The sequence below is a fragment of the Malaclemys terrapin genome, chromosome 10 (genome assembly GCF_027887155.1).
Source record: "Malaclemys terrapin pileata isolate rMalTer1 chromosome 10, rMalTer1.hap1, whole genome shotgun sequence".
Lineage (NCBI taxonomy): Eukaryota > Metazoa > Chordata > Testudines > Emydidae > Malaclemys > Malaclemys terrapin.
The window spans coordinates 53,308,686-53,323,292 of record NC_071514.1 but is presented as its reverse complement, the minus strand read 5'-3'; the positions used below and the strand labels follow the sequence as shown (position 1 = coordinate 53,323,292).

The following is a 14,607-nucleotide window of genomic DNA, read 5'->3' as shown; positions in this document are numbered from 1 at the left end:
CGTTACCAGCAGACCTCCCGCAGGCATGCCACCGAAAGCCACCTGACTGCCATGCTTGGGGCGGCAAAATACATAGAGCCACCCCTGCATCCAGGGGTCAGCCAGGTTTCTGCTTCTGCCCACCTTCTCCAGCACCTGTCCCACTTCTCCCAGTCACTGGGATAGGACTTTGCCAACACTCTGATCTGCTCTGTCAGGAAGCTCCTGCTCCTCTGCCCACCCCTTTTCACAGCTGGCCTCCTTTGGCCACAGTCACAGGGTGAGTCAGGGGCTCATCTAGGACCAGAGCTCAGGGCTTGCTTGGCTCTTGTGGATCACAGGACCACTCCCAAAGAGCCCTGCAAACCAGGCAGCGACACAGTAACAGACAGTGAGATGGAGCCAGGGGTGCAATCCTCATGGCTTGGGACCCTCCACAGCAGCTGGGGGGGAAGGGGGAGAGCAGCCTGCACTGGCTCCAGCAGAGGAAGCTCCAACTCCTGTGCTTACTGTAACCCCCCGCCCTCAAGCTGGGCTCAGCTGGCCCTACTCTCCCCTCTTCCGCTGTAGTCTCACCCAACCCCCGTCCTCCTTAACCCCGACCCGCGCAGCAGGGCACTATTCCAGCGGGCCCCAGGGAAGCAGAACTGAGCCCCCCAGGCCCGGAAGGGGAGCCAGCCACCGGCCCCTCCGGGGAGCAGCCCTGGCTGCTGTGGCTGCTGCCGCCCTTCATGTTCCCCGCCCGGCCCAGCCCCAGCTGGCCGCTGCCCAGCAGCCCCGAGCCCGCAGCGGGGAGTTTCCACTTAGTCACGGCCGGGGAATCTCTCCTCCCCGCTCCGCCCCTTGGCGCGGCGCGGCGCGAGCTTCAGCGCTCCCCCACCTCCTGCCTCCGGAAGCGGGGCGGCCCCATCGTGGGGCCCGGCCGGGGCAGCGGCCTCCGCCCGACGGAAATAGCCATAGGCCACCCAGGCCATACAGCCACCACCGCCCTCCTGCGCGTCACGCCCAGCTGCCATGACATCAGGGTGAGCTGATGACATCACACGCTGAAGGCGGCCGGGGCGGCGCTGTGTGATGGGCTCCCTGGAGAGACACGGGGACCTGCTGTCCCTTGTCTTGCACCATGGCCAGATTCCCTAGCACCTGCCCCTGCTTTAAACCGACTTTGCCAGGGCTCAGTGGCAACAGGAGGGGCCAGGGAAAAGCGGCTTTATTGGCTACATTTGCTGTCTTAAACTACATCACTTCCTGTGGGGAAGGCCGATAAAGGGGCGGCTCCCAGGAGCGAGGCTGTGGCTAGGGAGCAAAGCAGTGGCTGGCTGTTGTTTTGGAACTTATGCCTGTTCATGTGGGCACAGCTGTAACCTTAGCCCTTCCTCCTCTAAAGAGGCGTCGCGAGTCCTCTCGATAGCCCCATAGTCCCTGGTTGTCCTGGCTGCCCGCGCTGTCCCTGAGTTCTCGGGAATCTGGAAATGCTCCAATCTCAAAACGTTGCTGAGGTTTCAGATTGTAAAGAAGAAAGGGGATGAATCCTGGTTGTGCAAATTCCCCTCCTCTCTGCCCGCCCCCTCTGCACTGGCTTAGGCTCTTGTTCCATCTACTGCTACAGCCCCCCTATGGGAGCCTTTGGCTGCCCCCTTCTGACCAGGTAGTTGGCAGAACTTTCAGAATCGGGATTGGCTGCAGGGTCACTGGAGCAAGGTGAAGGGCTCCCAGCCAGCGCCCTGCACCCTCCCCTGGCCTGCATGCACTCAAAGCCCCATGCTGGCAAGGAGGGGTGGGCACAGAGCCCAGGGATGCTGCCTGGCCTTGCACTATTGCAGGGCACCAAGCTAGCCCCAACTCTAGTCTGAACACATACACCATTCACGCAGATGCTTTGGTCTCTCCTTTCCCTCTATGCCCACGTAATTCACAGCAGTTTCATTTACTGCAAGGATTTTGTGCCCCCTCTCACGTGAGGACCTCAAACCACTTTGCAGGTGTTAGTTCCCAGGCTGAGCCTGGCAGTTCCCCCTAAGGCACTTCATTAATAGTAGCAGTTTACCAATGGGAAACTGAGGCAAAGTGACCTGCCTGTGGCCACACAGCAAATCGGTGGCAGAGCTCAGAAGAGACTCCACCAGTCCTGATAGAACCACCAGACCTAGCCCCTTCTTCGCAGCCCCCGCCCCTTCTTCGCAACTCCCTTAAGCCACTTAGCAAAGAGAAACAGCGGGGAATGTAAAAGGGCACCAAAAATAAAAGTGCTGCTGTGGAACCTGCCTGCCCCCCACTCCCCTGGGGCTTCCTACCCCTCTCCGATCCTTTCAGGCCTTGCCGCAGGGCTGAGGGAGGGAACGGGCAAAGGATGTGTGAGAGAGGAATGCAGGGCAGCCATCGTTTCCCAGCTGCCCCCCGGGGTGCATTGCTCACACCCCTGCGCCCGGAGGAGCTCTCCTCGCCTTCCTGCAGCGGTCGGGCTGCAGCCTGTGACCTTCCCTGATCCTGGCGCAGCGGGGAGCTGGATTCCTGCAGGGATTTCCTGGGGAATGTGGGGAGGTGGGTGGTGGGCCGAGGCTGGGACTGCATTGTGCGCGTCCCCCGTCCCCCCCGGCTGCGCTGTGTGCCTGCTTCTCCAGCCTGTCCTAGTGCTGCCCTCTAGCCAGGGGAGGAGCTGCTGGGGGGCATGCGCTCAGCTCCCAGGGTTTGGTTCAGCCTTGAAATGGAGAATTTGTCTGAAACTGATCAGCGCTGGTCAATTTCAGACAGCTCCGCAGGGCTGCAATAAATCACGCTGGGAAATAACACCCCCCTTCACACCCCCATCCATCCATCCACCCACCCACCATCCCTTTCTCCCTCCCTCCCTCTCCTCTTTTCCCCTGAAACAGGCGATCACCTCTGATCCGCAGCCTTTTCCTTTCAAACCACTCACTTCCCCCCCCCCCAAAAAAAAAGCCGGAGGAGGAGAAGAGACGCTTCCATCTCCCCACAGCCCCTGCTCGCTTTGCGCCGCAAGCCCCCTCCCCACCTAGGAGCCTGCCGCCTGGAAGCAGAGACCAGCCCCTCCACCCTCCTTCCCCAGGACGGAGAGACACAAATCCAGCGCTAGAGGCAACGGCAAACATCCCTGATCTCCGGAGCTGCAGATGTGGCGGAGCAGCCGACGGCCCAGGCGCTGGGGGTGTTCCAGGGAAAGCAGCTCTTTCTTCTTCCAGGCGAGCTCCCCATTTGCTTCGGCTCCCGGGGCCCCGTGGAAACCTGTCCTCCCTGCTTCACCAATTTGCAGTCTGCTGTGAAAATTCCGGTACGATCCTCCGACACCCCCCTCCATCTCAACCCCCGCAGCAGGCAAGAGACACACAAAGCGGCGAGGAGCAGAGGCTTGTCTCCCCCCTCCCCCGTAGAAAAGGTAAGGGAATCCGCGTTGCCCTCAGTGCACCAGGCTGTGATATTGCCAACTCTTTGTCGTGCTGTTTGCTTGTTGGGGGGGCGGGGGTTGGCTGGCGGAGTCACTTTCCATAAAGATTGCAAGAGATTGGTTGCAGATCTCCCCCGGATTTTTTGTTGGGGGGGGGTGTCTTGGGTTTGATATGGTAGAGCTAGTGCAGGGGGGAGCAGGTTGTTAATAACTAGTTTGTATGTTGATTCAGTAAGTGCCACTCACCTTGTGCTGTTGTGAGACCTCCTATTCCCCCCACACCTTTATTTCAGATATAAAGCAGAAAACTTCAGCGTGAAAGTCCCCCCCCCACACACACACACAGACATTTTTGGAAATAGCCATCAGTTGCAGCAGGCTGCCTTTATCGGGGTGGGGGGGGTATTCTGGATTGCAGGAGGAAGTTGTGTGTCATGAACATTCATTAAGTGGAAGCAAACGCTTTGTAGTAAGGGCAGATTTCAAAGGAACACCCCCCCACACACACACAACTACCAGTAAACAAGTAACCTCCCCCCCCCCACACATACACCCTCTTTTCAATTTGGGTCTAGATGCCCAGGGCTGCTGAGATTGGCTAGGGAGTCACCCTCCAGTGAACCTGCCCCCTCTCTTCCTCTTGGAAGCAGAAAGGACATTTCTTTCTCTGTCTCTGCCAAGCACTTCAGGCGCCCTGGGAGAAAATGCAGGGCAGTGTGTATAAAATGGTGCTAACCAGAGGCTCCAGCCGGCCAGGGCTCTTAGCTGCATGACTTACATGACTCTCCAGACACCACTGGAAGAGAAAATAGCTATTGCAAAGAGAAGAGGGGCTCCCAGGTCCCTGCAGGGGCAGGCCAGGTTTGGGTGTCAATAACTCGAGTCCTCAGCTGGACTGGTTTTGAGCCCTGCAGTTTTCTTATGTCTTGCTAGAGTGCTGCCAACATGCAGGGTGCTCCCCAGTGAGAGTGGACGAGACTCCTGCTCCACAGCACTTACAATCAAAGTAGGCCTGAATTTCATTTTGTTGGCTCTGGCAGTGAGTTTCTGGTGCCCAAGAGGGATCCTGTTCTGGAGAGGAAAATGAACAGGAAGCTGGGCTGGCACCGTCTGCCTGGCCCCTGCTGGCTCAGCCGGAATTTCCAGCGCACTTTGGGCTGAGGAGTGGAGGCTGCAGTGAACTGGCTCTGTCCCTCCAGCAGGTCCCTTTGGTGATGCATGCGTGTGTGAGAGCGTGGTGGCGTGGCTAACTCTGCTGGCTCGTGCTTGTCTGTTTTGCCTCTTCCAAGAAGAGATGGAACCTAAGGCTGCTGGGCTGTGTGCCCCTTGCTGTAGCGCCTGTGCCAATGTGGGCTGGTGGGTTTGCGCAGCCATGTGTGATCTCTAGTGGCATGTCCAGCTAAGTGGTTTGGTTTGGGAATTCATGTGCTGGCACCTCAGGACTTGCAGGTGCCTAGACCCCATGGCCATGGGTGTGTTGGGATGATGGAGCCCATCCCTGACTGACCATGTGGTTTATAGTGATATCAGGCTATGCACTTCTCAAGCTAAGCAGGGTCTGCCTTGGCTAGGGTTGGGATGGGAGACATGTAAGGGAGGGACCAGAAGAAGTGGGCTATGGTGTTGCTGGTTCATTAGGGGACACTCTTCAATATGGGCCCAATGCCCCACCTTGGTACTAGGGAGCACTGTGTTGCCATCTGCTGGTCTTTCTGTGCCTGCTTGTTGTCATGGCGTGCTTTGTACCACAGAAGGGTCATTCTGGCCAAATCCTAGCTGGGGTAGCTAAACTTCCCCTGGTAGTTTCATCTGGATAAGATCTTCTCCCCCATTCCCTGAATTAAACTGGAGTGTTGCTGTGCCCTGTTAAATGGCTGCTGGGTTTCCCTCCAGAGGTGGTAGCAATTCAGTGGTGGGTGACGTGTGTTTGGAGTCTTGTGGAGGTGGCAGAAATGAGCGACTCACTTGAGACTTGCCCTTCACGCCAGGCTGAAATTCCTCTCCAACACCACAGTGCTGGACCGAGCACAAGGATGCAGCAGAGGACAGCTGACGTTTCTGTACCGTTGTTGTGGTCAGGTCACGCTTCAACCGTGAGCCTTTTGGAAATCTGACCCTGGCACGCTCCGGTCTTTGGCTAATAAACCCACACTCCCCAGACCTTGAAGGTCACCCCAAGGCTAATAAACCCCAACTCCCCGCCCCTGTGCCCAGCACCTCCCAGGGAAAAGATGTTGAGAATCAATAGCAACAGTTTCTAACTGAGGGGGAAGGGAAGGGAGCTGGCCCGGGTATTGGGGCGTAGATCAGGCAGCAGGGCTGGGGATGGCTGTGCAGTGGGAGTCAAGGAGACAGCAGAGAGCCCCATGGCTCAGCAAGTGCCCCTCCCCACACAGCCCCATACAGCTCTGCTCCCTGCCTACCCAGCCTCGTGCCCCTCTGCACAGCCTGGATTTCTCCACTCCAGCCCCCTACCTCATTCTGCTTCTAACGTGGATGGATGTTGCCACCAAGCGATACCAACGGGATGACTTCCTATGATGAGAAATATGGATTTTTACAAAAACCTAGGAGGTCCCCTCCCCCCAGCTTTTGGTTGCTGACAGTGGCAGTTGCTGAAGCGGGAGGGTGATTTAGAGACCTGGGTACTTGTCCCAGCTCAGCTCTCAGCCCTTGGGCCTGTCACCTTTGTGCCTCATTTCCCATGGTAGCTCCACGCCTGGCCACCCAAACATAGCACGCTGCCTTCCAACCAACACACACCCAGCCACGGCATGCCCAGGCCCTCACCAGCATATTCACACGTACAGCCCAAACCGTGGGCACGCTCAGCATTGCGCCTCCGTCTGTGGAGAACATGCGTTCCTCAGGCTGGTGGTGTGATGCGGGGAGCGGGACGGTGTACTGGGTGCTGGAGCTGAAAGAGGGTCTGTGGTGCAGCTGGTAGGGTGTGAATGTGTTTGCCTAGAATGGCATTTGGGTGGCCAGGTGGGGGAGGGGAGGCTGGGACCAGTGTTTAGGTGGCCAGGCAGGAAGAGGAGGGTGACATGGGTGTTTGGGTGGCCAGGTGGGGGGCAGGAGGCTGATGAGGGCATTTGGGTGGCCAGGCAGTGGAGGGGAGGCTGGCACAGGCATTTGCATGGGTGGCAGGTGAAGCACCAGAGGGCCCTGCCCCCCCGCCTGAGGATCCGCCCCCCTTCTCTGCCAGAGCTCCCCCTCCCCGTGGCCACCAACTGCCCTGGAGCACCAGGTAGGCAGTGCGTGGGCCCTCCCTCCCTGTCCTCTAGCCACAGGACGGGCAGGCGGCGCACGACCCCCCCCAGCTGCCAAGCACAAGGGGGATGGGCAACGTGTAGTCCTCCCTCCCCCCCTCCGCAGCCCCTGACCACAGGGAGGGCGGGTGGGTGGCACGCAGGCCCCCCAAATACAGGGTGGGCAGCCCCAGTGCCTCCAGCCCACCCCCCCAAGCTGGGGCCCTCCAGCGCAGGGCGTCCCCAGCCACCCCAAGTCCTGGCCACCCTAGCCCCAACACGCTGCTTCCTGAAGAGGAGTGGCCTGCCTGGGCTGGGCCATTGGGGCCAAGCAGGGAAGGGCAAGCAGGGCTTTGAAGAGGAATGTGGGTGGGATCACTCCAGGCTGTTTGGGGAGGCACAGCCTCCCCCAGCCTATGCGATGTGGCGCACATGGGCGTTTGGGTGGCCAGGCGGGGGAAGGGAGGCTGGTGGAGACATTTGGGTGGCCGGCTGGGGGAGCTGAGGGTGACATGGGCGTTTGGGTGGCCAGGTGGGGGAGAGGAGGCTGGGTGGTGGCGTTTGGGTGGTTGGGCGGGGGAGGTGAGGGTGACGTGAGCGTTTGGGTGGCCGGGTGGGGGAGGAGAGGGTGACATGGGCATTTGAGTGGCTGGGTGGGGAAGAAGAGGCTGGGTGGTGGCGTTTGGGTGGTTGGGTGGGGGAGGTGAGGGTGATGTGGGCGTTTGGGTGGCCGGACGGGGGAGGGGAGGTTGACATGGTCCATGAACGTTGGCTTTCCCTGGCGATGTCCTGTCTATTCCATGATTGCGTTGCTAGGAAATGCGCTGCAGCAACCTGAACTGCAGGTTCATGATGCTCCATGGTGGGGGAGCCGTGTGACGTAAGCGGGGGACCCCCTGATGGGGTTTGATGGGCATGAGGGCAGGCCAGTAGCTGTGCTAGGCCAGCCGCGCTGAGTGCTCACAGGCTCGGCGTGTGCCCCACATCTGCACTGGGATTCTTGTCTCCCTCCATCTCCAGGGCCCTGAGTTAGCAGGAGTCCAGCTGTGCAGAGCCCAGGCAGAGAGAGAAATCAGCAGTAGGAAGTGTTTGTAACAAGGACCTGCAATCCTTTGTTTGTCCCTAGAATGATCACCTGGGTGTATTGGCCATGCAGGGCCTCAGGCTGGTGTAATTTGGAGGTTGGGGGCATGGGGGATTCATGTCTCAGGGGGGAAAAGAGGAGACCTTTCTCTGGCAGATGGATTTGAGGAAGACGGTGGCTCTCTGACTCAGCTCAGGAGCTTGGGGCATTAGAACAAGTGCTGGGGAAGTTGGGGGGGGTGGCAGGGGCTGGGGTGGAAGGCAGAGGGGCAGGATCTAGTGCCACGACAGGCTTGGGGTGGGGTATCTGGGGCTGATCTCCAGGTGTTGCATGTTGAGAAATGTCTGCTAATAAATCCCCCTCCCGCAGGGATCTGATATTCAACTTCTCCCTCCCGCTGGGGTCCTCCAACTTCAGCACCCAGAGCTTGGGAGGTGACTGCGTTGGGCCCCGGAGTTCAATCCCTGCCCGTGCTGAAATTGCTAGCGTGCGTTGCCTTCGAAAGCTCCCCTCCCCTGCAGAGCCCCTGTCAAGAGCAGGGCCCTACACGGCCTGGCTGGGGAGAAAGAGCTGCACCATGAGTTGTTACCACTCCTAGTCCCATGGCCCGAGGGTGCCAAGTGGCACTTTACCCGCTGCCATGGTTCAGCCCACGGCTGGTTTGCTTTGCTGTCTGTGTACTGCAGCATGCTGAGCCCCTTCTCCGGTGGGTCACCTGCCCTCCCAAAGCCTGAGCCGGACCTGCCCACCTTCTAGAGTCCCTAACCCCTGTGCTGGGGTGAGAACAGCCCTGATCCTGCCCTCAGGCTGCCCCACTCGTGAACTGGGCCCTGTCTGCAGCAGGTTCTCCCTCCTTGCGTCTTTCCACCTACATTCCTCACCTCTCAAGCAGGTGCTCAGGGGAGCCAGAGCTCTCTGCATTTGGCTCCCTTCCCAGGGGAAAAGCCACTGGGAAACAAACAGATGGAGCGAAGTGGGCTCTGTGAGCTCCCTGGCCCCGTCCCTGCCCTGGGCTCCCTTCTACCCCCAGCCCAAGGGAGCCCCCTTGCTCATCTACCCCAGGCACAGGCTCTCTATCCTCAGGCCCCAAGGCAGAGCCTCCCTGCACATCCTGGCTTTCTTGTATCCCTAGGTGCCCACCTTGCAAAGCCCGGGGAGACCCCAGCCTGTCTCATGCCTGCGGGCCCATCCGGGGAGCCGTGTGATGTGGCTCAGCTGAGCGTGCGCTTTGCCACTCCCGAAACTGCCCGGAACTGTGCATTCGTTCCTGGCAGGGGGCAGTAACTGGCTGGCGGAGCCTTTCCCACACTGAAGCACAGGAGCGTCTGCCTCGGTGCTGGACCTGTCCTCCAGCTCTGCCATGGTGCTGGAGGGGGGTGGGGGGTGGGCTGCCTGCAAAAGCCCTAGCCCCTGGCATTTCCCAGGGCCAGCCTGGCAAGACGCAAAGGGGCAGGGAGCTAGCAGACAGACTGCTGCCCTCGCGAGGCCTCGGCAGACGGCCCCGGTGCCAAGGAGGCTGCGAGCTGCTAAAAGGCTCTCTTGTTTGAAAGGCTTATTTTGTAGCTCAGGGCCGCGTCCTGCCCAGCAGCCAAGACGAGCCAATCTGGCTACTGCGTGCCGGGGCTGGGGCCATAGGGAGCAGCCACCTGGCCTCCCGATCAGACCACCAGCTGCCAGCCTAGTGCCTGCACGGCCCCCTGGGTACGACACCCTGCTGGCTGAGGAGAGAAGGGTTCCCACTCTTTCCTCTGTGCAGGACCCGTCTTGGGTTAGGAAGGGAAGAGGGATCTGCAGGGCGTGTCCTGGAGGGGGAGGCTCTAAGGGGCATCAGAGGAGGTGGCAGTCCCAGCATGGGATCCATATAGTGCAGGAGTATTCACAGTAACTCACTGGATGGCAGTAGTGCCCATTGTGCCAGGTGCTGCCCAGTGAGAGGCCGACCCTGCCCACTGAGCCAGTCAGACAGAGGAAGGGTTCTCACCCCACTGGCCAGGTGAGGAATTGAGGCCCGCAAAGACAAAGGGGCTTGCTCAGAGTCCCCCAGGGAGCCAGTAGCACAGCTGAGAACTGGACGCAGCTCTCCTGGGTCGTTGTCCAGCCATCCTCCCTCTGTAAGTTCCAGGGACACTCTGCCCTTGCAACTGGCAGTCTGCAGGTGCTGGGTGCACATGTTGTGAGCAGGGCCACCCTGGCGGCTGGCATCACTCTGAACAGCCCGGGGATGTGGGGGGGACTTCCCCTCCCCCCCCCCCCGCAGCATTCAGATGCTTTCTTTCCTAGCACCGGTGAGATTCTCCCCAGTGTATTGGAAACACTCTGCACCTCCTTTTACAGCCTCTCCCCTCCGCCAGCCACTCTGGAGAGGGTCTGGCCCATCCATGGACCAGCCAGGGCTGTTCTAACAGCATTGCAGGAGGGACGCAGCGTGGTGGGACTCAACTGTATCCAGCAGCCCCTGATGAAACTCCTGTGGACACATGGGGAAAAGGAGGAGCAGGCCACTGTCAGGTTCAATAGCTGGTCATGCCACACTGACAGGCCGGCGTTTGCTTTTTCCAAGATGGTCAGGGAGGCAATCCCATGCTCTTGGTGTCCCTAAACCTTCCATTGCCAGAATCTGGGAGTGGACGACAGGGGATGGAGCACTCGATTGCCCTGTACTGTTCATTCCCTCTGAAGCACCTGGCACCAGCCACTGTCAGAAGACCGGATACTGGGCTAGATGGACCATTGGTCTGACCCTGTATGGCCGTTCTTACCTTCTTATGGTCAACCCTCTCCCTCTGGTTGTAATTCTCCTGCTCCCCTCTTACCCAGAGTCTTCCCAGGAAAGCTGAGGGGATGAGGCCTGACTTTCTAATGGAAAAAACAAACAGCAAGCCGACTGACCCTTCCAGGCCGCTGCTCCTCAACAGAAAGCCTGGCCCAGACCCACCCTGTCTCAGGGCAGGGCGCCACGTGACTCCAACCCAGCTGCTAGAAGTACCATCTGGCTGATCCACGCTGCCTCCTCATCTGAGCAGCATATTCCACAGCATCCATGTGGCCTCTTAGAGCTCTGGGTTCGGTTCCTGCTGCTGCCCTCCTGCACTGTGGGAAAGGGGTTCTGGCTCCTCCAGACCCAGGCTGGGGGCAGGTGGGCAGCCCCAGCACCTCTCTTGATGCTGGTATTGGCATCGCTGGTGGGATGCACGCTACCCCTCTCACCCATTCAGGCCTCCGGCCCTCACCTGTCTCAGGGCAGGATCCTGTGACCTCCAGACCGGGCCCGAGGCTGCAGACTCTCGGGTCTCTCTGTGATCCCCTCTGTTGGTCTGAGTTCAGTGCAGCACCTGCTGTCCCGTTCTGCCGGGGCAGGGGCAGCCAGTGCCCAGCTAGAGCTCCTAAGGCAAAATACTGTTTCCTCAGAATGGAAGTGTCTAAAACACATGATCCCACTGAGCAACGTCTGGGCAGGTCTGGCTGGTCTCCTCCTGCAGGGCTGTTTCTGGTCCCAGCCTCCTGCCTCTCAGTGAGTCACCCTCTCCCCAGGCCAGGCTGTTTTACTGCTCAGGGCCCTTTGTCTGCTGAACCAGGTCAAACCAGGCCGGGGGCTGTTTCCAGGAGTGGAGGAGCGGCTTCAGCTGTTACCTGCTTTGTTCCACTCCTGGGGCTTTGCATTAATTACTCCCCCCACTCCTCCCACGGTTGGCCTCCCTTATGTGACCCATTTAGCCGGGAATATGATCTCTGCCAACCTGGCAGTCCATGGATAGCGTTAACACAACCAGCCTCTAATGCTCCATGTGTCCATCATGGGTGCTGGCCCCGCAGGGGTCCCGCAGCTCCCCCACACCATCAGAGAAGCAGGGGAAAGCGCTGGGGTAGAGGGTTCCACTCCTATCCCTTTTCCCACATCCCTTTTCTTTCCCGGAGCAGCCTGCATGTGAGAAGGCTGAATTCCCCGGCCACCCCCATCCTTCCCTGAATCCCCTCAGCTCCCACCTGTGTGGGCTCCCTGGGCCAGGCTGATGTGTCACCATGAGACTAGGGGCGCAGTGGCTCTGTCCACAGCACTGCACAGGGGGCTGGCACACACAGCTGGTGTATCCCATGCCTGGTGCCAGACCCCGCCTCCCATTTCTGCATCCATCTCCCCCCGCCCCGGGTCTGTTCCCCACCCCAATGCCCTGCCTGGCCAGCCCAGCAGGGCTGTGCAGCAGGTGCCCGGCCACAGCTGGTATGTGCAATCCAGCCTGGAGCAGATGGGCTTGTGGCTCCGGGAGCATCTCTCAGTACCCAGGCACTAGGGGCCCGGGTCTCCTCTCTCATGGGGGTCCATGGAACGGGCGTGGTTTTCAGCCTCGTCTCCAGAGGAGTGGTGGCTGGGCTCCCCTTTGCTGTTGCCCGGGCTTCTGGCTTGACCGGAGCATCGCCCATCCATCCCCATCCACGCTGGCCTTGCCGTTAGCCTGCCCGCGGGCCATCGCGAGTGCTGCCAGGCAGCTGGGGCATTTCAGGGCCCATTGCCCTGCTTGCGTGTGTTTGTGGGGGTGGAGGCTGCTCTGGTGGGGTGCAGGGTTGGCCCTGGTCTTTGCCCCACTCTCTCTCCCCTGGATACACGGCAAAGTTGGTTCTTTCTCCAGCCAGCTGCTTAGGAGGGAGCCTTGATTCCCTCCCCACTTACCTGATGGGGCCGCGGGGCGATTCCTTCCTGCCTCTGCCCTGGAGCATGAGGGTGGATTGGACCCTGCTAGGGCTCAGAAGTGCCTGCAGAGGCTCCCTGGGAAGGGCTTGCCCCTCCCTCTCTGAGCCCTGGCACGGCAGCACAGATGAGGACAATCCCTGTGTCTTTTGGACCTTCCCTGTTTCTCTCCCTTGCTATTTCTGGCCAGCTTCACGACGCAGCTGCGGCTCCACAGACAGCTTGGGGCCGGCCAGCTCCCCGTTGGCAGGAGCCCAGGTGAAGCATTCAGGATGCTGCTGGCTTGTTCTCGGCCCCTCCCGGGCCTAGCAGATTCTGCTGCGATGGCGCTGGGGCTGCCCATGCCCTGGAGGAATCGGGGGCAGGGCTGGACGTGCTCCAGCTCTCCCGGGATATCTGAGAGTATCACGCCTGTGGAACTGGCAAATGCTCTGCTGCGGGGCAGCCATGTTTGACTTTGAACTGAGGGCATGGATGCTGCCCTCACCGTGGGTGCCAATGGCTCCCTCCCACCCACCATGCACCCGGCCTCTGAGCCCACGGCCAGACACTGACTAACCTACACCCCACTCCAGGCCATTACCTGACAAGACCCAGCTGTGCCCTGGTTCTGCAGCAGCTAATGGCAGCACTTCAGGGCTGGCGCCCTCCCCCCCAAGAACTGGCTCTGTAGGTCAGTGGGAGCCTGACACAAAGCTGGGGGGGAGGGACGCTCATAGGGGAAGCACTGGTTTTAACCTGCGTACGACCCCTGCGGAGGAGGCACTAGGCCATCCCACAAGGGGCAGGATGGCAGGAGATGGCTGTAGAATCCTAGGCTGGTGATTGGGATCTGCCTAGCAAAGGCCCCTACCCTATGGCCCTGTGGGCCACCATGCCCCTGGGCCACTGGACAGAAGTGAAGGTGGCAGGGCACGGCCAGGCCAGGAGGAGCAGGCCAATGGGGTGGGACTACTCCCTGATCCCCTCTTCTGCACCCACATTCCAGAGTAGGGTGCAGGGCCAGCAACTGCCTGGCTCAGTGGGCTCAGCCTGCGCTGGCTGCAGTGTTCTGGTAGCTCCCCCAATGCACTTTTAGGGGTTCCCCAAGGGTCTGGGGTGTCTCCCTAGCACCTGCTCACAGAGAGAGTGAGCGCCGGCTGGGCCTACCAGGGGAAACTCCCCAGCTGTTGGCACCACGGGCGCTCTGCTCCGGGTTCCACAAGCCCCGCTCATGCCCCCCATATGAGTGGGCAGGGGGCTCATATGGGGCTCTTTCCCAGGGCGGGCCAGCAATGTACACAGCCCACCTGAGTGCCCCTCCCTTGTCTCCTGGACGTGCACACCCGCTGCTGCACCCCACTTCCCCCTCAGCTCAACATGCTCCTGAGCTGGGCAGAGATGGGAAGTTGATTTAACAGAGCCCGAGATAAAGGGTCAAATGAAAGCAAGCGCACAGATTGCGGACCAGGTTCCGGGTCAAAGAAAAGCACCGGCCATAATGCAGCCTGTGTTTGTTACCAGCTGACTTTCCTGGCGAAGTCAGGCCTTGCAGCGCCTGTCCAGTCCAGAGAGCCTGGATCCCCACTTCGTGAGCCCCCCCACTGGCAGAGCGGCTCCTCCCGTGCCAGATAGCAGCTTGGTCGAGTTCTGCTGCCTTTACGCAATTCCAGGCCATTGGTTCTTAGTCCCCCTTAGAGAACCCTCTGGGGGTTGGTTTGTCTTTGGGGAGGCTCAGGCGATGGACCCACTTTCACCGTTTTGCAACCCAAGATCCCCCATGTGACATTTCATCGGCCATTCCCTGGTGTTCGTGGGGTCATAGCTGGGCACTGTGGTGAGGCCAGGCTGGGCTGCAAAGAGAGACTCTCATTCCGTGGCATCTCTTGAAGCCCCCCTCTGTTCCCAGCCAGACCCCCACCCCTGTAGAGAGGGATGCCCACTGCCCAGTGTGCTCCTGCCAGGGGGCATGGAGGAAACCGGCCAGCAAAGCAGCCCTCAGTGCACTAGGAACCTGATGATAACGTCTGTCTCCATGGCCCAGCTCATCTCCTATGCACCCAAGAGCAAGCAGCGCCCAAGAGCCCTTTGACTACGCCTGGCCCCACAGCTTGGGCAGCAGTGGAAGGCAACTGGCATGCTGGGGTTGTCCTTGCTCACTGGGCAAAGTGGCAGGGCTTTGTAGGACCCAGGAGCAGGTAGGACCCTGCTTTTACACCCCAGCTGT

The 14,607-nt window shown here is 60.0% G+C and overlaps 1 protein-coding gene across 2 annotated transcripts in view; it reads left to right on the top strand.

Moving 5' to 3' along the window:
* Nucleotides 1-2,696: 2,696 nt before the first annotated feature.
* GLIS2 (GLIS family zinc finger 2) overlaps nt 2,697-14,607 on the top strand; it is a 34,828-nt gene continuing 22,917 nt past the window's right edge. Inside the window, exon 1 of one of the 2 annotated variants that reach the window (XM_054042602.1) lies at nt 2,697-3,373. The gene's annotated coding sequence lies outside the window, so the exon portion shown is untranslated. The remainder of the gene's footprint in view (nt 3,374-14,607) is intronic. The other variant, XM_054042603.1, reaches the window with a different exon arrangement.